Raw genomic sequence first — 25,309 nt, 5'->3', positions numbered from 1 at the left:
CGCCCTCCATTTACTTAATATAGCACTGGGGTCTGTCAGTGTTCCCCCAGCAACCCCTCGAAGTGCATTTGTCCTAGCGCTGAAGCCCTTCCTATACCCATTTATGTCTAGCTACACCTACAGGATAGGAGAGCAAATGTTGTTATGCACGTTGGTAGCTATTCTAACTCTTATCAGCTGTTGGAATCAACTGTTGGGATTCACGTTTAGATGTTTTCGCAGTCTCAGTCATAGTCAAGTTTTACTTTGTAGCCACGGCAGATCTGAGCCGTCGCAGTTACGCTACTGACAAGGGAACCTCCCCATCGCACCCCCCTCACATTTAGTTATAAGTTGGCACAGTGGATAGGCCTTGAAAAACTGAACACATATCAATCGAGACAACAGGAAGAAGTTGTGTGGAACTATGAGAAAATAAGCAAAATATACAAACTGAATAGCCCATATGCAAGATAGGCAACATCAAGGATAGTGTGAACTGAGGAGCGCCGTGGTCCCGTGGTTTGCGTGAGCAGCTGCGGAACGCAAGGGTCCTGGGTTCAAGTCTTCTCTCGAGTGAAAATTTTACTTTCTTTATTTTCGCAAAGTTATGATCTGTCCGTTCGTTCATTGACGTCTCTGTTCACTGTAATAAGTTTAGTGTCTGTGTTTTGCGACCGCACCGCAGTACTGTGCGATTAGTAGACGAAAGGACGTGCCTCTCCAATGGGAACCGAAAACATTTGATCGCAAGGTCATAGGTCAACCGATTCCTCCACAGGAAAACACGTCTGATATATTCTATTCGACACTGGTGACGGCATGTGCGTCACACGACTGGAATATGTTGTCGACCCACCTAACTTACACGCTTCGCGAATGGGTAAAAAGATTCTTCTACCTTACCCGATTTAGGTTTTCTTGGGGATGTGATAGTCACTCTCAAAAAAGTGATGAAAACATAAGAGTTTGCATATAAACCCAAAATAAAAAATTAAAATTTTCACTCAAGGGAAGGCTTGAACCAAGGACTTTTCGTTCCGCAGCTGCTCACGCAAACCACGGGACCAGGGGGCTTCTCTTCACATTTGCCTAGATATTGCCTATCTTGCGCATGGACTACTCGGTTTCTATATTTTGCTTATTTTTTCATAGTTCCACACAACTTCTTCCTGTTTTCTCGATCGATCTGTGTTCAGTTTTTCAAGGCCTATCCACTGTGCCAACTTATAACTAAATCTGAGGGGGGTGCGATGGGGAGTTTCCCTTGTGAGGAGCGCCTAGTGACAAGTGTGTGGGTGCACGAACGAAAACACACAGGCCAGACAATGAGACGGATTATGGGAGCAGTCCGGGAAAGATTTAACAAGGTTTCCATCGCGAAAGGCAACACTACTGGCTTGGGAGAGACGTGATTTGGCTTTTCACAGTGTCAAGAAGTGGTCATAGAGTGGAAAGAAAAAGACGCACGTTGCAGTATCTCTGCTGCTTCGATTGAACAGTCTCCTATGAAGTCGAGAAGTAAACGTGCTTCAGACCTCGAGGTACCTGGGAAAATGATGCGAGATCTCCAACTGTAAAATTATAAAAATTTTACAAACTGTCTATAAGACTTTTTTAAATTTTCGAAATTTTCTGCTTGTTACCTCAATCGCATTTAACATTTTTTTTAAATATAAAGTGATGACCAGTTTCAGTAACTTAACTAAATCTTCAGATCTTAGAAAAGAAAAAACAAAAAGAAAAAATGCCGTAAGCAACAAAGCTATGTAAAAATTGCTATTAGCTTACATTTTAAAAAAATTACAGGGAATTAAGGTAGCACATGCAGTATTCCAAATGCACTCGCAGTGCACGAAACCATTGCATCGTTCATAACTTTCTTATTTTAAACATTTACGTAAAATGTGCTAAGTAAAGCCTAAAATGAACGTAAGGGAAAACATACTATGCACTGGCAGACAACTAGGAATAAGAAATAATCATTTAGAGGTGAACCGCAGATGTCATAGACAGCGTGGTACGTTCAACAAATCAGTCTTTTCTCTCAATAATTATTTCTTATTCTTGTTTGTTTGGCAGTACATAAGGTATTTTCCCTTACGTTCGTTTTACGCTGTACATAGCACATTTTACCTGACGATTTACATGGACGATGCAACGGTCTTGTACACCGCTAGTGCATTTATAATAATGCGTGCGCTATGTTAATTTCCTCTAATTTTTTACAAATAAGCCAATAGCAATCTTTACGTATCTTTCTTACTTTACGCAGTTGTTTGTCTGTTTTCAGATATGAAGATGCTAGTTAAGCTATCGGAACAAATCAACACCTTGTAAAGAAAAATTCAATGTTAAATGGGATTGAGACAATGTTGTTGTTGTGGTCTTCAGCCCTGAGACTGGTTTGATGCAGCTCTCATGCTACTCTATCCTGCGCAAGCTTCTTCATCTCCCAGTACCTACTGCAACCTACTTCCTTCGTGTATTAATCTCTTGGTCTCCCTCTACGATTTTTACCCTCCACGCTGCCCTCCAATACTAAATTGGTGATCCCTCGATGCCTCAGAACATGTCCTACCAACCGATCCCTTCTTCTAGTCAAGTTGTGCCACAAACTTCTCTTCTCCCCAATCCTATTCAACACCTCCTCATTAGTTATGTGATCTACCCATCTAATCTTCAGCATTCTTCTGTAACACCACATTTCAAAAGCTTCTATTCTCTTCTTGTCTAAACTATTTATCGTCCATGTTTCACTTCCATACATGGCTACACTCCATACAAATACTTTCAGAAACGACTTCCTGACACTTAAATCTATACTCGATGTTAACAAATTTCTCTTCTTCAGAAACACTTTCCTTCCCATTGCCAGTCTACACTTTATATCCTCTCTACTTCGACCATCATCAGTTATTTTGCTCCCCAAATAGCAAAACTCCTTTACTACTTTCAGTGTCTCATTTCCTAATCTAATACCCTCAACATCACCCGACTTAATTCGACTACATTCATTTATCCTCGTTTTTCTTTTGTTGATGTCCATCTTATATCCTCCTTTCAAGACACTGTCCATTCCATTCAACTGCTCTTCCAAGTCCCTTGCTGTCTCTGACAGAATTACAATGTCATCGGCGAACCTCAATGCTTTTATTTCTTCTCCATGGATTTTAATACCTACTCCGAATTTTTCTTTTGTTTCCTTCACTGCTTGCTCAATATACAGACTGAATAACATCTGGGAGAGACGATATATAGGACATTTTGAAAGTTTTAAAGCTTTTCATAGAAAGTTCTTACGATTTTTTAATAATTTTACATTTGACTATCTGCTTGTGATCGCTTTCTCCTAATCTGTCAGTGGCAAATATATTCTACGCGAGATTGCGTGAGGAAAGACCTGAAGGTCAGATCTTTTGGACCGACGTTGGTAAACGAGTTATCGGATAAAGACCGGAATCAGCGCGATTTACAATGCGTGCTTTGTTAACTAAATTTCCAAATGCCGTGAACCGTTCCAAAGTCATTTTGTCAGAAGAACGTGCCGTTTATCGTATCTGATATGGTACAAATATTGAAGCTTGGGCCAAAGAGAATCCTCTTTGCACACTCGAATTAGAGAGGAACCTACCTGACGTAATGATATGAGCAGCGATGGCATCACGATATGTGCTTGGATCGTACTGTTTTGAAGATACCGTGAACGGTGCGGATTACTTACACATGTTACAAACACGGTTAATATCTCAGCTTCAGGAAAAGGGCCTCACAGAACGCACACGGCTGAAGCTAGACGTAGCGCCTCCTTACTACGCTCTTGCGGTGTGCGGGTTGCTAGACGCACGCTCTCCAAGGCGGTGGACAGGTCGTGGTCCATCAGCAACCCCAACTCCACTGAAATGGCCACTAAAAAGTCCTGGCCTCACCACAGCTGCGTGATCAAGGCGCTTGCATCCGCACGTCGTTATGCTACAAACGAAGAACGGTGCAACACTGTACAGGATTCATCACCGAGCGAGGTGGCGCAGTGGTTAAACACTGGACCCGCACTCGGGGGGACGACGGTTCAATCCCGCGTCCGGCCATCCTGATTTAGGTTTTCCGTGATTTCCCTAAATCGCTCCAGGCAAATGCCTGGATGGTTCCTTCCAAAGGGCACGGCCGATTTCCTTCCCTAATCCGATGAGACCGATGACCTCGCTGTCTTGTCTCCTTCCCCAAAACAACCCAACCCAACAGGATTCATTTCTGAGTATGACACCGGACATGCTCAAAAATATGTCAAGAACAACGTGAAGGTTATGGAAATGTGTTAACAGTATGATGAGGAACACACTGATATGTTGGACACATAATATGTGAGTCAGTACTTGTGCTAAAACAAATCAAATCAATTAGCATTCGGTACTAGACGCTACTGGGAATTCTCGCCCACCCTGTATATCTGCTATACTTTGGAAACTACTCTGTATTAGATGGCGGAGAGTGCAAAGGCAAATCTTGTAATTTCTCCCTCTTGCTACTCCATATAAAGATTTATATCCTTTTACTTATTTGATATAAACAGAACAGGGCCTTCAGACCCCTTATGTTATTACACGCTTCTACATGTGCAGTACTTTCTACATCGAAATTTGGATTACAGTAGTTTTAATATTATAAAAAATAAAATGGTATTTCTCTGCCTGACAGAGTAAAGTAGCCAGCTGACGTGGCCGGATGTCAATGTAACTTTGTACAAGTACGCACCATAAGCAGATGTGTAAATGATTAAAGTTGCAATTTTGTGTGACAGGTAGGACAGTCACCACAGTGCAATAACGTTGTTCGTGGTTAGTGATGTTGCGAGGACTGGTAGGGTATATAAGTGGTGTGAACAGTGTCAGCTGATGAATGATTTCCGTGAAGGAAGCGGAGATGCGCGTACTCAACGCGAGACTGCGTTAAGCTTGGAAGGAGCCTCATTCTGGACCACCATTTGGCTCACTGGTCGAATGGTGTAATATCCAGATTTGTGGCTCATTCGGAAGCGACAGCGGTTCGATGCTGCACCGTGCAGGAACGTGAGGGGCAGGTGTCTCAGGACAGGTGCCCTTGTCGAGGTTCTGGTCGTCTCGTCTGACCCCAAAGGGGAGGATCGCCGTGTTTGGACCAAGCACGTCATAACTGCTTCATGTTTGTGTCTGCCATCTGTGAACAAGCAGTGGACTGCCGATGAACTGAGTCTCATTGTGTCCAGTGATGAATCACTGATCAGCACTAGTCCGGCTGACCACTGTCGGCGAGTATGGTTGTGACCTAGGGAGGGTTCCTGATGTGTACATAGTTCTGCGTAGTCAGCGCGTACACAACTTTCCCAATAGAGCGCGCCCCACCAAGCGCAACAGCGCAGGCGCAGCGCTCGCCCGTCTCCGCACTACGAGATGGCGCTGCCATAGAGACGCACCAAATTCTGCTTCCACCGCGTATTAATATGTCTCGCAGCCAATGAGATTGCTGCTAACGTAGAACCTTTTCTCCTCGCGGATCACACTCACGCAGTGATACATGAACGCGCGAGGTATTATAACGAGTGTACAGACCTCCGATTATTCAGTCTGCATCAGTCTGTACCAGTCTGCATTTGTCTGCACCAGTTTGTACCAGTCTATAGTGAAGTTTCGTCTGCTCCTAATAAGATTATCATATTCGTGTACATAGCCATGAAGATAAATGTATAGACACTTTTGTCAAGTATCAGAGATATGTGAGAACAAGATTAACGTACTAAGACCAAAGGAACTTCAGATTGTCAACTGTGGTGTCACCGCCAGACACCACACTTGCTAGGTGGTAGTTTTAAATCGGCCGCGGTCCATTAGTACATGTCGGACCCGCGTGTCGCCACTGTGTGATCGCAGACCGAGCGCCACCACAAGGCAGGTCTCGAGATACGGAATAGCACTCGCCCCAGTTGTACGGACGACTTTGCTAGCGACTACACTGACGAAGCCTCGCTCCTTTGCCGAGCAGATAGTTAGAATAGCCTTCAGCTAAGTCAATGGCTACGACCTAGCAAGGCGCCATTAGTAACATTGCATGTATCTAAAGAGTCTCACTTGTATCGCCACAATCTCCAGATGTACCACAAGGATGGATTAAAGTTGAGTATTACAGTAGCTACATACTTTTCTTTATAGCAATCATTACATATCCTGTTTCAGACCTCACGCACCCTCTTTGGCTTAGCGCGTGCCTGTCGGCTTCCTCTCATTGTGTCTAGGCTGTCTTGTCTAGACACAACATCAACTGTAAACAGCATCCAGAATCTAGTTAAGCAATTTCTATGCTTTTTATTATTTTAATAAATGTGTGTGAAAATTATTCAAGTTCTGTTTAAAGTTGATCACCGTCAATCTGACCGAGCGAGGTGGCGCAGTGGTTAGCACACTGGACTCGCATTCGGGAGGACGACGGTTCAATCCCGCGTCCGGCCATCCTGATTTAGGTTTTCCGTGATTTCCCTAAATCGCTCCAGGCAAATGCTGGGATGGTTCCTCTGAAAGGGCACGGCCGACTTCCTTCCCTGTCCTTCCCTAATCCGGTGAGACCGATGACCTCGCTGTTTGGTCTCTTCCCCCAAAAAACCAACCAACCAACCAACCGTCAATCTGCTACTCTAAGCGTGCAAGTGGCATTTCTATCGTCTGACCTAACGGCAGAAGATAAACACGCCACGATAAGACCACGAAACATATTGCTGACACTCGCCTACTTTGTTAGAGCGACAAGTCAAATAATCTGATGGTGTGTGTACCGAAGGTCTTACAGTACACACACCACAGTTCCATTCTTTCAGTGTCTTCGAGAGCCTCAGAGTTACTACTCCTGGGGTCATGGTGGGGGGAGCCATCGGGTATGACTTCAGGTCACAGTTACCTCTCATGTGATACTATTGTGATACCATTTTTTAACAGGACAATGCTCGTCCACACATGTAACGTGTCTCTACGAACTGTCTGTGTGATGCTAAGGTACGCCCATGTCAAGTATAATCCACAGATCTGATCCTAGAGAACCTACGTGGGACTAGCTTAGATGTCCAATCCATTCCAGTGCCAGTATAACAGGTGTGAAGGACAGTTCTAGGCCATATTGCCTCAGGAGAGGATACAACGGCTTTATGACGACCTTCCCAAATGAATCTCCACAAATATCACCCTCTCAACCCATGAAGTTTTATTTTATTTCCCCCTTCCTTTCAGAGTGCTTCACTTTTCTTTTGAGGCAATGTAAAATGATTTGAAAGAAGTACTCCCTAGCAACAAACACAAAATCACAACACCAAGGAGGAGTGCTGCAACATAAACAAACGTTTCTAGGCCTGTTCCTACAGTTGAAAGACGGTGTCTATTCGATTTTGCGCCAATGGCTTAACAGTAGCGCTTGTAGCGTGACTATGACAATAGAACTCAGATTTACTTTCAATATACACTGTAACTGTCGTGAGCCTTAGTTATCTTTCAGACTATACATGGTTCTTCGATGTTAGTCAAGGAATGCCTTTAAGGCGATAACGAAGCCATTATCAACTTCCCACTGAGTTTGAACGTGATCGTTTGTTAGTTAATTAGTTGGTTGCGTGTTCCATTGATCAATCGCATGGTAAGGTAGCCGATATGATGTGGAACGTGGTAAATGCACAAGCAATGCACGTACGAAACAAGATTTTTATATATATATATATATATATATATATATATATATATATATATATATATATATTGCCATACAGAGTTAAGGATTAATATTTCTATAATTTACCCCATTCCCTTAAATGGAACAAAATGAATATACTATATTCATAGATTTATTTATTCCTATTCAAGAATCCATCTATGGTATTGAAGGAGTTGTCAAGGGGATATTTATTTTTGAAGCTATTACTGCTGTCTGTCAGACATTTCATTTCATCTGGTAATTTGTCGAAAATTTTTATAGCAGCATATTTTACCCCTTTCTGTGCCAAAGATAGGTTGAGTAAAGGATAGTGTAAGTCTTTCTTTTTTCTAGTATTACAATCATGAATGTCACTGTTGTTTTTAAACTGTTGTTTTTAAACTGGTCCATGTTGTTGAGAACAAATTTCATTAGTGAGTAAATGTACTGTGGGGCTGTTGTAAGAATTCCCAATCTTTTAAAAAGATGTCTACAAGATGTGCGACTATGAACCCCACACATTATTCTAAGCACTTTATTTTGAGCAGTGACTACTTTTTGTATAAATGTTGAGTTACCCCAAAATATTATTCCGTATGACATCAGAGAGTGGAAGTATGCAAAGTATGTTAGCGAACTAATTTCTATATCCTCAAACTTGGCAATTACTCTGATTGAAAAAGCTGCTGAACCTAGTCGCTTTAGAAGATCCAAAATATGAATTTTCCAATTAAGATTTTCATCTATGTGTACACCCAAAAACTTAATATGCTCTACCCTGGCTACTGACTTCTGTTGATGTGTTATAATTATTGAAGGAACTGCACTTTTTGCAGCAGAAAATGGATGTACTGTGTTTTTTCAAAGTTTAGAGCAAGCCTATTTGCAGAAAACCAATTAATAACTCTTCACTTAAAACTTCCGGGCTGATAGGCCGTGGTCGAAGTATAAAACTCTCTCCTGACGTTTCGTCTCCAACTGCGGGAGACATCCTCGGAGGTAAAGCGGCGAACTGCGAAGAGAACTCGAGGAAGCGCTGATTATATAGGCAGTACAGAGGGCGCCACTGTCGATCACGTGGCGTCGGCTACGAGATTGTCTCTGGTAATGCCAACATTCTCGATTGAAAGTAATCGATCGTCACGCTTGCGATGCAACGCTGACATCCAAACTTTATCCATTTTAACACCTTCGTCTTTCCTGTTAAAATTATTACGATGTTTATCAATCTCGATAGCCTCTCTATACAAGCGTGCATAATAATGCGAGGTTTTTGATATGACGCTTGTCTCACTGAATGTTATTTCATGGTCACCTTCCTGGTAAACATGTTCCTCTACGGCCGATTTATCCGTGTGACTCAGGCGGCAATTCCTCTTATGTTCGACAAGACGGGTGTTCACACTTCTCTTTGTGGTACCGATGTAAACCTGTCCACAACTACAAGGAATTTTATATACCCCAGGTGTAGCCAAAGGGTGTCATGCATATTTTGCCGACCTTAAAAATTCTTTTATTTTCCTAGTGGGTCTGAAAATAGTTTCCACCCCATACTTGCCTAAAACTTTCCCAATGCGATCTGTGACCTTACTAATGAACGGAAGAAAAACTTTGCCCTTGGACGGCTGTTGTTCGTCGTTACTCCTGATTCTCTGCACAGAGCGAAGTGTAGCCAAAGGGTATCATGCATCTTTTGCCGACCTTAAAAACTCTTTTATTTTCCTAGTGGGTCTGAAAATAGTTTCCACCCCATACTTGCCTAAAACTTTCCCAATGCGATCTGTGACCTTACTAATGAACGGAAGAAAAACTTTGCCCTTGGACGGCTGTTGTTCGTCGTTACTCCTGATTCTCTGCACAGAGCGAAGTGTAGCCAAAGGGTATCATGCATCTTTTGCCGACCTTAAAAATTCTTTTATTTTCCTAGTGGGTCTGAAAATAGTTTCCACCCCATACTTGCCTAAAATTTTCCCAATGCGATCTGTGACCTTACTAATGAACGGAAGAAAAACTTTGCCCTTGGACGGCTGTTGTTCGTCGTTACTCCTGATTCTCTGCACAGAGCGAAGTGTAGCCAAAGGGTATCATGCATCTTTTGCCGACCTTAAAAATTCTTTTATTTTCCTAGTGGGTCTGAAAATAGTTTCCACCCCATACTTGCCTAAAACTTTCCCAATGCGATCTGTGACCTTACTAATGAACGGAAGAAAAACTTTGCCCTTGGACGGATGTTGTTCGTCGTTACTCCTGATTCTCTGCACAGAGCGAAGTGCTCGATCTATATCCTTGCTAGAATAGCCGTTCTTCACGAAAGTTGACCGTAGATGTTCAATCTCATCTTTTAAATAAACAGGTTCACAAAGTTTGTACGCCCTGTCTACCAAAGTTTTCATTACACCTCTTTTTTGTGTAGGGTGGTGGTTTGAATCTTTGTGTAGATAACGATCAGTATGTGTGGCCTTTCTATGCACCTTATGGCCCAACGTTCCGTCCCGTCGTTTAACCTTCCGTCGGGCGCGGCTGTTCAAATTGATACACCTCGAAGTTTACTGTGAATTATTTGTCACCGAGTGGGGGCACCGACGCCTAATCGCTAGTAGCTAGCCTTTTCCGAACGCTTGTCATTGTTGTGTGCTTCAGTGTCGATACGACTGCTCTGTTGTCGATATATGTGCTGACTGATCAGTTTGATACACTGCGCCCGTTCGTGTTGCATTACAACAATTCATTTCTTTGGTTATCAACATAACTTAATAAGTAGTACAATGTTAATATACAATGTGTAATGCACTTATTTTCTTTTTGGACCGTTTAATCGTCAGTTAAGAATGTTTGAGTATCAGGTATCAAATTGATACACAGCGCCTGACTGCGTTATTTTATAGGAATTTTATCATTTTAGATGTGAGACACTTGATCATGGCAGGCTACAGTAAGACGTACAACCTCCTTGACCCAAATAATGTTGCAGAAATACAAAAAATGTTGTTCGAAGAGGATAATGACGAAGTTCAAGAGAATTTTGAAGATGAAGTAGAGACAGATTGTGATGACGCAGTTGAAGTTCGGCAGGAAGATTCAGAAACAGAGGAAAACGATATTGAAAACGACGAGGAAGTACTTGAAGAAAGCCAGCAGTAGTATACTGGAAGGGACAAAGAGACAAAGTGGAATAAAGTTCCACAATCGCAGAGAGTACGTTTCAGGGCCCACAATATTATTCGCAAGCTACCTGGTCCTATAGGTGCGGCGAAAGCATTGAGAACGACTTTGGGATGTTGGAATTGCCTCATAGATGACGACATTTTGTCGATTATAGTTCTGTATATCAATCAGTATATTGAGAACATCAAAGCTTCTTTTCAGCGAGAGAGAGACGTAAAACCTATAGATATTATTGAATTAAAAGCTTTCATTGGTCTTCTGTTTTTGGCTGGTGTTAACAAAAGTAACAGACAAAACTTAGAAGATCTGTGGGGAGGTGATGGGGATGGAATTGAAAAATTTCGTCTCGTTATGAACATAAAGCGTTTCAAATTCATTATGCGGTGCCTTAGATTTGACAATCGTGTGACTCGCGATGAAAGGAGAAAATTAGAGAAGATAACAGGGATTCGGGAAATATTTTCTCTGTTTGTACAAAGTTGCCAGAAATCCTACACCCTCGGAGAAAACGTTACAGTAGATGAGAAACTTCAAGGATTCCGTGGAAGGTGCAGTTTTCCGCCAATACATACCTAGCAAACTAAACAAATATGGAATTAATATATATGCTCTCGTGGATTCCCAAGTATTTTATCCCTATAATCTGGAAATATACGGTGGGCTGCAGCCAGAAGGATTGTACCACGTTAGCAATAAACCTTGAGATATTGTTCTGCGACTGTGTGAACCAATTTATCAGTCAGGTCTAAATGTGACAGCAGACAATTGGTTTACTAGTATTGGTTTGATAGAAGAGCTAAGAAGAAAAAATGTTTCTTTTGTTGGAACGATGAAGAAAAACAAGTGTGAGATTCCTCTGGAATTTGCTACCAGTAAAAGCAGGCCTGTCCATAGTTCACTTTTTGGCTTCAAGAAAGGCTGCACTTTAGTTTCCTACGTTCCCAAAAAGGGAAAGTGTGTTATCTTGGCATCAAGTTTGCATGAAGATAATTCAGTAGATGCTGACACTGGAGATAAACAGAAGCCACCCATTGTAACATTTTACAATAGCACCATAGGTGGAGTCTACACTACAGATAGGTTGACCGCTTCATACAATTTAGCAAGAAATGTGTGCCGTTGGCCCATGGTCATATTTTTTGCAATGATCAATGTGAGTGGAATCAGTTCACAAGTAATTTACTATGGCAACAACGAGAATTTTACCCGAAGAAAAGGATTCCTGAAGCAACTCTCACATGAGTTAGTTCTACCTCACTTGGTTCGTAGATGCTAGGACACCTCAGGAATTCACAGAGATCTTCAACTGCGGCTAAGACAATACAGGCCATCGTGTGAAGAAGAAGCAGAAGACACAAGCAGAAACGAAGAACAAGGGACTGGGATCAAAAGGAAAAGGTTTAATACCTACACAGAAAAAAAAGACCGACAAAATATTGTTGCCAAATGTGTCAGAAGCCTATCTGTTTGTTATACATTGAACGTTTCTGCTCTGAATGCGAAAAAATTGCGCATTTGTTACCACAGTCAAAAAGTGTCGATGAAACAAATGAATGAGTTGTAATATCATTGTTGTTCTGCTCCAGTGTCATAATAGCCTAACTGTAAAGATAATTGTCATTTGTAATGTGTTTTATTAGTGAAATATAATAAAGAAGCAAATCAAAAAGCGACGTTTTTATCATTTGTTCCTAAAGCCCAACATTGACTATAAGAAATCTGAATGATGAATATTTCTACTGCAGTTGTGCTCGTATGTCATCTTTGTCTTCCTTGAAATATATTTGGCACTTATAATGTATTTTGTGAACATAATTTAATAAATGATCACGTGAATAAACGGTGTGATCAATTTGATTCACCGCGCCAGATCTCGCTGCGACAAACACCGCGCCCGACAGAAAGTTAATCACAGACACATCCAGGAAGTTCAATTGCCCATTCCTTTCCGTCTCCATAGTGAATTGGATTTTCGGATTAATGCTGTTTAAATGTGTCAGGAAGGCATCCAACTCCTCTGCTCCGTGTGTCCATACTACGAAAGTGTCATCGACGTAGCGATACCACCTGGCTGGTCTCTTACTGGCAGTCTGCAACGCCCGTTGTTCAAAACACTCCATGAATAAGTTAGCCACAGAAGGACTAAGAGGACTGTCCATAGCCACCCTGTCAATCTGTTCATAAAAGTTATTATTGTACTGAAAGTAGATTGTGGTGAGGCAGTGTCGGAATAATGCCACAATATCGGTAGGAAAAATATCCGCTATGCATAAGATAGCTTCGATTACGGGAATCATGGTAAATAACGACACAGCGTCAAAACTGACGAGGATATCATCCGGGCCCACGCTCGTTTCCTTTGACTTGTCAATGAAATGAGCTGAATTTTTAATGACAGTCGGTCCTACCGACATAAGGTTGCAGCAATGAGGCTAGCTAACTCGTGTGTTGGTCCGCCTATAGCACTGACAATTGGCCTCAACGGAAACCCAGGTTTATGAACTTTGGGTAAGCCATAAAGTCTAGGTGTGTACGCTTCTGTTTTACAAAGCAGCTTCTTATCGTCGGAGCCCAATGAAGACGCTTCCACCAGTCGATTTGTCATTCTTAAAATCTTCATAGCCGGATCTTTCTGGAGTTTTTTGTAATTAGAGGGAACCAAAATATCATTGATTTTTCCATGATAGTCCTCACTGTTCAGTATGACGGTGGCATTACCATTATCTGCATTGAGAACAATAATGTTTTTATCTCCATTTATATCCCTCAGCGCCTTCCTTTGAGCCTGCGAAAAATTACTTTTAGGTGGCTTAGACGTGCGTAAAATCCTAGCCATTTCCATCCTAATTACGTCAGCGGACTGCTGTGGAAGCTGACGGATACCGGCCTCAATATTTGCTACAATATCCTCTGTGGGTACGTTCTGGGGCGTCACAGTAAAATTGCCTCCTTTCGCTAGTACAGAAATTTCAACTTTTGACAAATCTTTATCAGACAGGTTAATAACAGTTTGAGAATTGTCCTCAACTGAACCTCAAGAAATGTCGTTCTTTAAGTTATTGAACTTCTTCTTCTGCCTATTTGCTGATATTTCTGCACTAACTTCCATAGTTTTGAATGTTAGACCGTCAACCTTATTCCAATCACCACACTGCATAGTATTACTAAGAAACAAGTGGAGATGAAAAAGTTTACTGCTGGTTACCGCCAGTGCTCGCCGCGTCTGATGAATCCTCTCACGTAGCATTGCAGACTCCATACGGTTGTAAATATGATGTGCCTGGGCCGAGCGAAACATCCTCTTCAACTTCAGAAATTTCGGAATAATAACTTTTATGAACAGATTGACGGGGCGGCTATGGACAGTCCTCTCAGTCCTGCTGTGGCTAACTTATTCATGGAGTCTTTTGAACAACGGGCGTTGCAGACTGCTAGTAAGAGACCAGCCAGATGGTATCGCAACGCCGATGACACTTTCGTAGTATGGACACACGGAGCAGAGGAGTTGGATGCCTTCCTGACACATTTAAACAGCATTAATCCGAAAATCCAATTCACTATGGAGACGGAAAGGAATGGGGAATTGACCTTCCTGGATGTGTCTTTGGTTAAATGACGGGATGGAACGTTGGGCCATAAGGCGCATAGAAAGCCCACACATGCTGATCGTTATCTACACAAAGATTCAAACCACCACCCTAGACAAAAAAGAGGTGTAATGAAAACTTTGGTAGACAGGGCGTACAAACTTTGTGAACCTGTTTATTTAAAAGATGAGATTGAACATCTACGGTCAACTTTCGTGAAGAACGGCTATTTAGCAAGGATATAGATCGAGCACTTCGCTCTGTGCAGAGAATCAGGAGTAACGACGAACAACAGCCGTCCAAGGGCAAAGTTTTTCTTCCGTTCATTAGTAAGGTCACAGATCGCATTGGGAAAGTTTTAGGCAAGTATGGGGTGGAAACTATTTTCAGACCCACTAGGAAAATAAAAGAATTTTTAAGGTCGGCAAAAGATGCATGACACCCTTTGGCTACACCGGTGGTATATAAAATTCCTTGTAGTTGTGGACAGGTTTACATCGGTACCACAAAGAGAAGTGTGAACACCCGTCTTGTCGAACATAAGAGGAATTGCCGCCTGAGTCACACGGATAAATCGGCCGTACAGGAACATGTTTACCAGGAAGGTGACCATAAAACAACATTCAGTGAGACAAGCGTCATATCAAAATCCTCGCATTATTATGCACGCTTGTATAGAGAGGCTATCGAGATTGATAAACATCGTAATAATTTTAACAGAAAAGACGAAGGTATTAAACTGGATAAAGTTTGGATGTCAGCGTTGCATCGCAAGCGTGACGATCGATTACTTTCAATCGAGAATGCTGGCATTACCAGAGACAATCTCATAGCCGACGCCACGTGATCGACTGTGGCGCCCTCTGTACTGCCTATATAATCAGCGCTTCCTCGAGTTCTCTTCGCAGTTCGCCGCTTTACCTCCGAGGATGTCTCCCGCAGTCGGAGACGAAACGTCAGGAGAGAGTTTTATACTTCGACCACGGCCTATCAGCCCGGAAGTTTTAAGTGAAGACAATACCGGTCGTGAAAGCTTACATTGTATGATCAATTAATGACTTTTCCAAAGACCTTATTTGTATCATTTTCTTTTACCGGATTAGTAATGATGCTTGTATCAGCAGCAAACAATGTCATCCTAGCTTTCTGTTTCAGATAGGACGGGAGGTCTTTCACATATACCAAGAACAGAAGGGGAACCATGATTGATCCCTGTGGAACACCTAATGTAATATCACCCCAGTTAGATGAAGTGGCAACCTTATTTAAATCACTTGACCCATATAAGGAAACTTTTTGCTTCCTGTTCTGTAGGTACGACTTAAACCACTCATATGCTATCCCATTTATACCATTGAGCTGTAATTTCTGTAACATAATGTCATGGTTCACACAGTCAAATGCTTTGAACAAGTCACAGAAAATTCCTATTGGTGACATTTTACTGTTTAAACACTATTATGTGGACAGTGAAATTGTATATTGCTGTCTCAGAGGAACAGCATTTTTGAAATCCGAACTGTGATTTATTAAGTATCCCATTACTGTTGAGATGGTTAACCACTCTTAGGCACATTACTCTCTCGAAGATTTTTTAAAATGCTGTAAGCTTGGATACTGGTCGATAATTATTGACGTCTGTGGTGTCCCCCTTTTTGAAGAGCGATATGACAACGGCATATTTTAACCTGTCAGGGAAAATACCTCGAGTTAATGCTGCATTACATATGTGACTCAAAACATCAGCTGTAATTGCTCCACATTGTTTGAATATCTTATTAGAGATGTCATCTACTCCAACAGAACATTTATTTTTTTAAAGGGCTATAGCGAGCTGGATATTCCTTCTGCGATATTGCAGAAAGAGTTGGCAGGTTTGTTGATTCTGTACATGATTACTGGCAGCGGCGGTCACTAGACTGTACGGTCGCAAGAAGACCCAGATCCAGAGGGCAAAGTTGTACCAGCATTTCACATTCGCAATGAATTGTCTCGCATTAACCTGTGATCTTGCAATGTTAACCATTTAGATATTTTACGTAGACAAATGTATGCCTGAAATTTCATCACTCTACATTAATTATCTTTTGGTGTTGCGATTGTTTCCGTCAGTGCAAATACTAGCTGTACTGCATTTACCGTTATTAACACTATTGCTAATAATAGCCAAGGTTGCGAATGTGTTGTGGTTTTTAGTCCGAGCACTGGTTTCATGCAGCTGTACATGGTAGTTCATCCTGTGCAAGCCCCTTCATCCCCCTATAAGTACTATAACCTACTTCCATTTTAACCTACTTACTGGAGTGAAGGCTCTGTGCAATTTTGAGCTCCCACGATTCCTTCCATTACCAAACTCACGATTCCTTGGTGCTGGAGGATTCCTTCATTTATTCAAGTTGTGTTTTCTACTTCGCCAGTCTGATTCAGTACCATCTGATTAGTGATTCGATCTACCCATGCACCTTCGGTATTCAAATCGTACCAAATAAAAATATATGTTTGTCTGTGCACAAAATATGTTTTCTGGCACATTGGGTTTGGAGGGAGAGAAATTTACATTGCACCAGCTACAAGTTCCGAGAAATGTTCTGAAAGGAACGATGAGTACTTAGTTGTAATGGGGTGAGGGCTGAATATGGTATTTGAAAGATAAGTCAGTCTATTGAAGCTGGATTCCAGAGCTGGGTTCCTGTTGCTAAAGGGGACTTCGGGAAAGTGGCTGAGTGACATAGTGGGACAGAAAGGATTTTGCTCTGATGGGAACGAATATGTTGTTCAGCCTAGATCGTTAAGGTCAGTGATAGAGACAAGGAACAGCTTATCTTGATAAGACGGCAGAGAAGACAGGGTTTGTGGAAATCACTGCAGTTGTCTGCATCTAACGAGGATGGCTGTGGGTAATACGTTTAAGTATGGTTAAAAAGTCACAGATGTATCGTACGCTGGCATTGATCACATTCCAGGCGCTGTCAGCTTACCTGAGAAAGACAATGCAGGGTAACATATCAGGAACTGAAAGTACAAGCTTTTGTAGAATTTTCTTCCTCAGGTCAATAGAGGACAACTTTCTTACATTATTGTAGGGTTTTGTGAGATTATAATGCCTTCTTGCATGTTGTAGCCAAGTGCACAACACAGTTTGATTTAATCTATCATTAGATGATCGTACACACTTTGCTGAGGAATAGAAGTTTCCATTTATCCCATTTGATTTTAAATACAGTAGGTCAATAGGGGACACCTTTCTTACATTATTGTAGGGTTTTGAGAGATTCTAATGCTTTCTTGCATGTTGTAGCCAAGTGCACAACCCAGTTTATGCTTTAATCTATCATTAGATACTCCTACACTCTTTGCTGGGGAAGAGAAGTTTCCATTTATCCCATTTGGTTTTAAATACACCAGGGGTTGCAAATATTTCGAGATAATGAATCAAGAATGAGCATCCAGGATCCATTGCATTTTGGATGGAACTAGGTTTAACCATATACTCTGTGCCAACTTCTATGACACACAGGCTCCCTTTGACATTCTTGATGGCTATTCACACTTTCATCGTTTTTTTACATACATACAGTTGGGAGTCGTCGGCATCATGAAGTACGAGGAGTGTACAATACCTAATGCAACACATTTTTATGTCGGCCTATTTCGATGGAAAAAATGACGAAATTGTTGTTGGACGTCCTGGGATATTGCCGCTTCAGTCCTTATGGTTTCATGAAGTTCCGATAAGTTGCACCGCTGCACGTAATTTTCAAAATGGCGTCTGTAATGGAGCTGCGTTCCAATCAGAGAGGTGTATATGAGTTTCTTTTGGAGGAAAACCAAAGCATCGCTGATATTCATAGGCGCTTTCACAATGCATACGGGAACTTTGTTCTGAACAAAAGCACAGTGAGTCGTTGGGCGAGGCGTCTGTCATCACCGCAACAAGGTCACACAGAGCAGTCCCTGTCCCCGCGTGTCAGCTGGCTGGAGACAGCTGTGACTCCTGTAACGTTGTAACGTGCAGGCGCTCTCATTCGAGGTGGTCGACGAATCACATTCAAACACTTCGCTACTCCACGAGAACGTAAGGTCTAACAAGTCTGCACACCCGAGAGGAGCTCACGAAAGTTCGTTAGACTATTGTTCCCCATCCACCCTACAGCCTGGATCTCACACCTTCCAGCTTTTCTGTGTTTTGTCCAACGAAGCATTTGTCCCATTTGGAATTAAAGGTGGAATGGATTCTAAAATTTCGAGATGTTGAATCAACAATGGGCAACCTGGACCCACTGGGTTTTGGGTGGAATAAGCTTTAACCGTATATTCTGTGACGACATGCAGGTCACCTATGACGTTGTTGGTGACCATCTAAAAATTGATCAGTTTTGTGCTTACATGTAACTGGAGGTCATACGCATACAAGAAGTATTTGCTGTGGGACAGAACTGAATACCAGGGCCATCCGCTGTGGCCGAGCGGTTCTAGGCGTTTCAGTCAGGAACTGCACTGCTGCTACGGTCGCAGGTTCGAATCCTGCCTCGGGCATGGATGTGTGTGATGTCCTTACGTTCAAGTAGTTCTAAGTCTAGGGGACTGATGACCTCAGATGTTGTGTCCCATACTGCTTAGAGCCATTTGAACCATTTTTTGATTACCAGCTCACTGACATAGCTGGGGCTATTGGTACACTAGTGACGCAAAAGAGTGTCGCCATTGCCAACCGCCACATTGAATGCCACCTGGTGACGCTGTGGGCATGTGAATGGTTCAAATGGCTCTGAGCACTATGGGACTTAACATCTGAGGTCATCAGTCCCCTAGAACGTAGAACTACTTAAACCTAACTAACCTAAGGACATGACAGAGACCCATGCCCGAGGCAGGATTCGAACCTGCGACCGTAGCTGAGCAGAGACGAATGGGGAATTATTTTAGAGATGATACTGACCGCTAATGGGGAAACGTACTGACATAAGCGACTTTTAAAGACTGTTATGGTTTGATGTCTGGGAACACACACCTGGAAAACGGCGAAGGTGGCACGCTCTTCGTTTCTTACTGTTGTGAGCGTAGATGGAAGGTGGTTGAAGGACCGTGAAACAACGAACAGGTGACAAGGTGTTGGACGTCCACGCCTAACTACAGGGTTTGGAGGACGGAGGGTTGTCTGCTCTGTAAAGGAGGGTAGGCTGCTGTGCATGGCTAATCTGACGACACATTACAGTGTTGGTTGAGGCACAAGGCTGTTCGGTGGCGCACCTTCAGACATGGGTTGCTGCAGCAGACGGCCCGTACTTGTTCCCATGTTGAGCCAGCGACAGTGTCATCTACAGTTGTAGTGTGCGAGATCAAGACTAGAACTTGGATCCGTAGGAACGTGTCTAAGAGGCTGAATCATGTTTCTTATTATACCAGCCTAATGGTCGTGTCTCGATTCAGGCGAACAACTTCGCGTACTACACCACGGTCGCAGGCTGATAGGGGCAGTACTGTGCTGTGGGGACATTAACTTGGGCTTAGATTGAGCCTGTGGTAGTAATGGAAGTCATTATGACAGCTATACGTCACGTGAACATTATTGCGGACCACTTCCTCCACTGCAATGGCATCTGCGATCCGCTCCTCTGTCTTTGGTTGTGTGTGAAGGCCAAAGTAGGTAGTGAGGCGGTGTCCTGTGAGGCGATAGCTCAGAAGTGATGGCGTAGACACTATCTGAAATGATGTGTTGGAGACACTCTGTGATGGCATGGCAGTTTGTCACGAGGGCTGTGATTTGTCCTTCGGTCTTCGGTTGTTGGAAGAGTCTGTCATCGGCTATGGCCCATGAGGCCGTAGCTCAGAGACGATGTTGGAGACGACGTTCCGAAAAGAGGTGCAGATGAGACACTTGGCGACACTTGGCTGCCATGGTTCAACACTCGGTTGGTGCAGTGGACTCTGACTGGAGGTAGTGTGAGGTCCGGCCAGCATTGATCTTTAGAGATTGCCAGTCGGTGTGGCCGTGCGGTTCTAGGCACTACAGTCTGGAACCGGGCGATCGCTACGGTCGAAGGTTTGAATCCTGCCTCGGGCATGGATGTGTGTGATGTCCTTAGGTTGTTGTTGTTGTGGTCTTCAGACCTGAGATTGGTTTGATGCAGCTCTCCATGCTACTCTATCCTGTGCAAGCTTCTTCATCTCCCAGTGCAACCTACATCCTTCTGAATCTGCTTAGTGTATTCATCTCTTGGTCTCCCTCTACGATTTTTACCCTCCACACTACCCTCCAATGCTAAATTTGTGATCCCCTGATGCCTCAGAATGTGTCCTACCAACCGGTCCCCTCTTCTCCCCAGGATAACTGTCCATGTCACGAAGCCAGAATCGAACTACAGAGATTTGAAGAGCTCGATACATAACTCACTTTGATGCCTTTGCAACCAAATGCACCTGTACCGAACACGATGGTACACATCTGGCACTCTACTGGGCTCCAGCTCTGCCCCACAAGCCACCGCCGCTAAATTTACAGGAACTGCATGAGCTATGCAGTAGTGCCACATATTACCAGAAACCTACCAAGGACTTGTAGTATTCATGCCACCCAGAATAGCTGCTGTATTGCGCTCCTGTAAGAGCAGAATCCTTTCCGTCCCACTCTTTCTTATCAGTATCCGGAAACCGACTCTGGAATGATCTCCCCCACTACCTCGGAGAACTGAATAACATGTCCGGCTTAAACAGGCTAGGTTTATCTTTCAAATCCCAAACTCACCCCTTACATCGTTAATCGCTGCAGTATTGTGCTATTAAGGTCGCACAACACGCTATTAAAATGTTTTGCCTTGAATGCGCGCGGATGGTTTTATATCTACACCTATACCACTCTGACGTACCGGTACGTGACGGAGGGCACATAACGTATTACATCTCATTTATATAGTTTTTTCTTTGAACTCATAACGGAAAAAGACCTCCCAGTGTTCTGTGAATGAGTCTCTCTGAGATGTAGTATGCGTTTCTTCTGAAACAGAGCTTGCTTTACTCGTCCCCCTCCGTGCTGTTACCTCCCTTTTGCGTTTTCGTGTTATGCGTCAATGGGAAGAGGAGTGGCTGGCAGTCGGTGAAAATAAGCTGCGTCTGGTCAAGGCTACCACGCGGCCATGGCGTACGTCCTACCAGTCATGCAGGCGGGATGAGGTTCTCCTCACTCGCCTCCGCATCGGGCACAGTCCCGTAACGCACGGTTTTTTACTCCGGCGGGAGTACCCCCCAATCTGCAGTGCTTGTGGCGTCCAGATTACTGTCCGCCACATTTTACTTGACTGTCCTTTATCAGAGGGCGGTGGTTTCCTTGCCACCGGATTTGCCCTCTATTTTGCAAGACCACGCAACGACTGTGGTTAAGGTCTTACGGTTTTGTGTCCTGTCCACTTTGTTGCCTCGGATTTTAGGGAGAGGATTTTAATGTGCTGCTGGGTGACTGGATCACCCAGGTTTCAGGTAAGAGGTCCGCCAGTCACGATTACCTACTTGTTTCACTTCGATTTCTGTTCTCTTTTCCTTGTGTTCCCTTTCCTTTTTTAGTGCGTTTCTTCTCTTCTTGTTTTGCCTCTGTATGTGAGGTTTTGGAACTGCGTCAGGTCTGTGTCTTTTAGCCGTTCTCCTTGTTCGCTGTCCGTCTTCGTCCCTTCACTGCATGTGTTTCTATGCGTTTGGGAGCTGATGACCATGCTGTTTAGCGCCCGAAAACCTCAAACCACACACACACACACACACGACATCATGCAATCAAAAGGTTGCAGCCAAGCAGGCAGAATCTCTCCTCCTAGATCTTTGATAGACGTGAAACAGTATACCACAAACCAAGACACGAGCATACGGAGAATTTTCGTAAGCCGTCATTGGCTGGACGCATATTTCACTAAACTGTGCTGTTGTGTACAAGAAACAATCGTCGGTGGACGATCTTGAGTACATGCTCAGGACTTAGAAACAGTCCTCACGCAAAAGTGAGGAATGTAATTTTCAGGAGTCAAGCTCCCGTCATATCTTCCTGCATTTCGCTACAATTTTCTAATGCTGCAACTTCTCTGTATACTACAGCATCATGGAACTTCCGACACTATCTACTAGGTCATTTATATATATATTGTGAAAAGCAATAGTCCCGTAACACTCTCCTGTGGCATGCCAGAGGTTACTTTAACGTCTGTAGACGTCTCTCCATTGAGAACAACATGCTGTGTTCTGTTTGCTAAAAACTCTTCAATCCAGCCACACAGCTGGTTTGATATTCCGTAGGCTCTTACTTTGTTTATCATTGGCATTGTTCAGGATACCTGAACTCGTATCTAGTAGCATGAAGTTCCTACTCGGTTACTAAAATAAAAGTAATAAAAACCTAATAGAAATGCACTGAAGAGCAAAAGAAACTGGTACACCTGCATAATATCGTGTAGGATCCCGTCGAGCACCCGGAAGTGCCGCAACACGATGTATCATGGGCTTGACTGATATCTGAAGCATGGATGGAGGGAACTGATCCCATGAATCCTGCAGGGCTGTTCATAAATGGGTAAGAGTACGACGTGGTGCCAGCCGGAGTGGCCGTGCGGTTCTAGGCGCTACAGTCTGGTGCCGAGCGACCGCTACGGTCGCAGGTTTGAATGCTGCCTCGGGCATGGATGTGTGTGATGTCCTTAGGTTAGTTAGGTTTAACTAGTTCTAAGTTCGAGGCGACTGATGACCTCAGAAGTTAAGCCGCATAGTGCTCAGAGCCATTTGAGCCATTTTTGCAACGCATCCTAGATATGCTAAATTATGGGGATGAGCTGTGACCGGCTCCGCTTGATGCCGTTTGTCTTTTGGCATTTTGTCTCAAACAAGTGGTATCTTATTGCTCCCTGAGTTACTACCATAACGAGGTGTTGACTTGCCTCCATCAGTGGCAGCAGCAGCGCTTATCGGTACTAGTACTGCTGTACCATCTTCGGTGTGACCGCTATATTTCCATGTGGTGGTGTGTGTGGCAGTCGGCCGCTTGGGACATGGCAGTGAGGAAGTCTTCGCGGCGCGAGGTCAGGCCGGAGCTGCTGGAGGCGTGCATGCACGGTCAGATTGTGAGGCGCTAGCTGCGAGAACTACAAAGTTCGTTGCCCACAGAACCTGGACACTGAAGTTGAGTGATCTGTTAACCTGTTATGAAACCTCAACTGCTGTGACATCTCTTCGTTCATTGCCGGTTGCTGCTTCCTGGGCCGTTCTGGCTAGCAGCAACGTATAGTGTGTTGGAGTCGACGAAATTTTGCAGCCGTCTTCGTGTATGGTCTTTAACTATTAAACTGGTTGTTACTGATCAGTGAAGTGCAGCAGCACTATTTTCTGCCTTGTGGCCGTTAACGCCCCAGTTACCCGCCCTGTTCGATAGCGTAGTTTCCCAGCAGTGTGTTTTTCCTCACGGTGTTGATGCTATCCAGCACGGCGTGTTGTTCCGACAGCCTTTTATTTGTTTGTACACATGTTTTTCTTAGGGTGCTTATTGTGTCTTGGCTGTTGCCAGACGCCAATTTTGAAGACAGTGCTGCTGGTATCTTCGTCCTCGGCTGATACTTTCTGTTGTCGTGCCGTTGGTCGGGCGGAAGGGAATTGATTAGGTTGTTGGTCAGTCCTTCCCCCGTCCGACTATGTAACCTTGAAACTTCCTGGCAGATTAAAACTGTGTGCCCGACCGAGACTCGAACTCGGGACCTTTGCCTTTCGCGGGCAAGTGCTCTACCAACTGAGCTACCGAAGCACGACTCACGCCCGGTACTCACAGCTTTACTTCTGCCAGTACCTCGTCTCCTACCTTCCAAGCTTTACAGAAGCTCTCCTGCGAACCTTGCAGAACTAACACTCCTGAAAGAAAAGATATTGCGTAGACATGGCTTAGCCACAGCCTGGGGGATGTTTCCAGAATGAGACTGGCAGAAGTAAAGCTGTGAGTACCGGGCGTGAGTCGTGCTTCGGTAGCTCAGTTGGTAGAGCACTTGCCCGCGAAAGGCAAAGGTCCCGAGTTCGAGTCTCGGTCGGGCACACAGTTTTAATCTGCCAGGAAGTTTCATATCAGCGCACACTCCGCTGCAGAGTGAAAATCTCATTCAATGTAACCTTACTCTTGGCTGCCTGTCTCACCTCACCTTACGTTAGAGCTGCCTCCTCAGGCCGACCCTCGGAACACTTCGGAGCACCACTGTTCTGATGGTTTTAGATTGTGATTTTCATTTTAGTCTGAAGTACTGTGTGAGGTCTTCAGCCGTCTATTAATTTAGTTTGTTTTAATTTTAAGATAAGGCCTTCAGCCAGCTTAAATTAAAATTTGTTGATTGATTTCTTTGAAAACTAAATTTATCCTGGCCTTAAGCCCTGAGTTTTTCAATGTCTTGTGTGTGGACTTCAGCCGAATATTTACGTCAAATATTTTTTTAAGTAAGGCCTTCAGCCACGCGTATCGTTTTATTTTGATCCTTTTAAGGCAATCTGTAATCAAGTGGTTCTTAGGAAAATAAAAGTTTGTGTGTTTTGTGCAACTGACAGTAACTGATTATGACCCCCTTTCCACACCCATAGCCGGCCGCGGTTGTCTAGCGGTTCTAGGCGCTACAGTCCTGAACCGCACGACTGCTACGGCCGCAGGTTCGAATCCTGCCTCGGGCATGGATGTGTGTGATGTCCTTAGGTTAGTTAGGTTTAGGTAGTTCTAAGTTCTAGGGGACCGATGACCACAGATGTTAAGTCCCATAGTGCTCAGAACCATTTGAACCATTTCCACACCCATAACCTGATCTGCTCTTTCCAGCGAAACCAGATTTCAGAGGAGTTTGTTTAAACTCGGAAGAGTGTTCTTGCAGCCACTCTGTAGCAGC

General features: G+C 43.6%; 2 non-coding genes across 2 annotated transcripts; one reads left to right on the top strand and one right to left on the bottom strand.

The window, feature by feature from the left end:
* Positions 1-24,124: 24,124 nt before the first annotated feature.
* Trnas-cga lies at positions 24,125-24,199 on the bottom strand. The gene has a single exon. It is a non-coding gene; the product is annotated as a tRNA-Ser (tRNA).
* Positions 24,200-24,405: 206 nt separating this feature from the next.
* Positions 24,406-24,480, top strand: Trnas-cga. Its single transcript has one exon. It is a non-coding gene; the product is annotated as a tRNA-Ser (tRNA).
* The last annotated feature ends 829 nt before the right edge of the window (positions 24,481-25,309 follow it).

Source organism: Schistocerca piceifrons, chromosome 9 (genome assembly GCF_021461385.2).
Source record: "Schistocerca piceifrons isolate TAMUIC-IGC-003096 chromosome 9, iqSchPice1.1, whole genome shotgun sequence".
Lineage (NCBI taxonomy): Eukaryota > Metazoa > Arthropoda > Insecta > Orthoptera > Acrididae > Schistocerca > Schistocerca piceifrons.
The sequence above is the reverse complement of the archived record's forward strand: the minus strand, read 5'-3'. Positions and strand labels throughout refer to the sequence as shown.